The sequence below is a fragment of the Meleagris gallopavo genome, chromosome 10, assembly GCF_905368555.1.
Source record: "Meleagris gallopavo chromosome 10, MGAL_WU_HG_1.1, whole genome shotgun sequence".
Lineage (NCBI taxonomy): Eukaryota > Metazoa > Chordata > Aves > Galliformes > Phasianidae > Meleagris > Meleagris gallopavo.
The window spans coordinates 8,931,226-8,934,037 of NC_139413.1; the positions used below are offsets into that span (position 1 = coordinate 8,931,226).

The following is a 2,812-nucleotide window of genomic DNA, read 5'->3' on the forward strand; positions in this document are numbered from 1 at the left end:
TTCAAAAGATGAGAATTTGAACAAAGTTCCCCTTTCCATCACATTAAGTGGGAAAGAAAATATATACTATTAAGCATCCAGAGGGATGGGGGAAAAAGAAAGTTAAACGATTGCTTGCAAGAGCAGTAAAACAACAAAACTTTTACAGAGTGACTGCAAAAAACACAACATTTATTCTGGAGCAACGTTTCTGCTCTTTTTTCATGCTTTCATAGTTTCACAAGTAATGATCTTCACTGCCGAGCCAGATGGAATCTCCTGTTTCAGTGTAGTGCTCCCTGTGAAAAGAGGAGTGCCTCCCCTCGGCTCTGCTGGGCAGAGGACCCAGCTCCCTGGTGGTTTAGTCCCAGGCTTCAAGGAAGAAGGATGACCTGGTTTAAACGAGGTAAAGCTGTGCTCATTTATTTTTTTTTTTTTGAGTGATATTAGCTAGAAGATACCAGAAGGAAATCAGAGTAAGGCAACATTTCTACGCTACCTTCACACAAGAAATCTCGTGCTGCAGATCTTAACTGATCTGTAGCAATATGCTGCAGTTTAAGAAATAGATTTGGATAAGAGCTTTCATGAATCTCCCAGCTAATAAATTTCTGCCAGAATTTTCTATTATTTGCAAGGCATTTTCTATATGTGAATATTAGAGTTTACAACAAAAATATTGTTGGAAGACATTTGAATAATGGTTTAATGAGAGCATAAATAGAGCCTATAATACAGTAATTAAAGAAGAGATGAAAGCTATGCTGGAAATCTGACCTCGCTTAACTTATTACCAAAGCCACTCTTGCTGACAGAGTCACAGGTTGATTCTGTTTTCCTGTGAATGCAAGTCTGGTATAGAGAACAGAATTTTTTGTGGTTGTGCCAATTTAGGGAAAACTGTTTTGAACAAAATTAAAAGATTCCCAAGTACAAGGACTGAGCACACAGCGTTTAGTACTAAAGCTTAGATCTCCTTTGGACAAAAATATATTTAAGACATGTTCATTATAGAACTTTCATTTCCTTCTTTTCTTAATTGGAATTAGAAAAGATATACTATCAGGATACAGATAAATTTCAAGATATCCTCAGGAAGGAGAAAAATGAAAATGCTGTTATCTAATGACAAACTTGGGGTACTTTCCAGGCTGACTTGGATTTCTCAGAAGAGAAGACCTGCTGAAAAAAAGCCTGATCTATTCAAAGCATGTGAAGCTTCTGTTCAGCCTGATCTTCCAGGTAAGCGCTAAGATCCGACAGGACACCCTGGTGTAGAACTAAACCAGAGATGTAGCCACATTGGCCCCAGTCTAAGAAATTATACATAGCCATGCAGTCAAGTCTTAATATTTGTGCTTAAAATTAAGCTAAAATTATTTTCTAAACAAAGATAAATTAATGCAGCATTATCAGTGGGCAATAAAATGATGGCTCACATTATGAATTATACACTATTTCAACTTCTACATTATTTTTATCGTTACATCTTCTATGATACACTGAAAGTTTACAGCACTTCACCAGTTTTTATAAATCGAAATACTCTCGCAAATTGTACTGAAATAGCTTTAAGCATTCTTAATATAGTGCAGTACTGGTAATACCTAACAATAGGTGATAGCTGGAATGCTTTTCTAAACATGTTAGAATTGGTTTAGCATTGGATGTTCTGGTCTGATAAGAGACTCCTGCACTAAGGCAATCAACTGAAATTAGCAGCTGGCATGTAAATTACTGTACAAGAAATTGCATTCCCTCCCAGCTTCCCTTTTATTATGTATTTGCAGACTCTCTGTATAAACAGATTGCAGTGAAAAATTTCAACTAGGAGATGATGAGCAGCAGGAATTGTGTTTTCAAAAAATAATTCTAGGTATTTTTAATTCTGAAAGATCTGATACTTGAGAATATTGGCAAACAGAAGTCATCATTTTGATCTTCTATTTCAGAACACATCCAGCTGCCATGACTAACTTGTTGAACATATCCTTCACAATGAATGCAACCTGTGAGCTATTTCTTTTTTAATAAGATACCCACAACTTCACATTTGGGATAACACAGAATAAATGGTGTGGCAAGAAACAAGAGGCTGGAGATTGTTTCTCTTTTAATTAGAAGCAGTTTGGGACTGCTAATTCCAAACAACAGAAACGGCATATGTGAGTTCTGAGACAGTTTCCTGAGACTTTCTACATGTGCCACATGCAGTACTAGAAAACAAATGCCAACGCCACCTTGAAAAGATTTATATTGTTGCCTATTGTTTTCATCCTTCTTTGAAACTTACTTTGATTCCAATTTTCTGTACCACTGTACCAGGTATACAGGTTGCTAAGGGTATCTGTAGCAAGATACAGTTTCGAATTGTACTATTTATTCAAAATCTAAAATATATTTTAATCATCAAATTGAACCTCTTATCCCCTTTTCTCTTTCTCAGAACAGATGCACAGCACACTTACTCCGCATGCTGACGGGTTTTTGGCTGCTTGTAAATCCTGAAAATATTGATCAGTTAAAAATATTCGGATGCTTGCATCCCTTGATTCTGCTTACCACAGCCTTTCTTTCTGGTCAGCGAGCAGAGCACCAGCAATTTTGTTATAATGATAAATGACCCTCATAGACAGGTCACTCTTTTTTACCTAAAGCCACAATTTGCTCCTTCCTTTAGGTCACAACCTGATTTTTCAGGGTGACAGATTTATTACTTTCTTTGTGTGCTAAAAAACAAATCACCAACAATTGCTCAAAATACCGTCCTGTCACAATAACTTTGAGCACTTCCCAGCCAGAATGATGCAACACAAGAGGGTTTTTTCCTGTT

General features: G+C 36.6%; 1 long non-coding RNA gene across 1 annotated transcript; it reads left to right on the top strand.

The window, feature by feature from the left end:
* The first annotated feature begins 222 nt into the window (after positions 1-222).
* Positions 223-2,072, top strand: LOC146543699 (uncharacterized). Its single transcript, XR_014885354.1, has 3 exons — positions 223-385; positions 1,130-1,221; positions 1,932-2,072. It is a non-coding gene; the product is annotated as an uncharacterized LOC146543699 (long non-coding RNA).
* Positions 2,073-2,812: the final 740 nt, after the last annotated feature.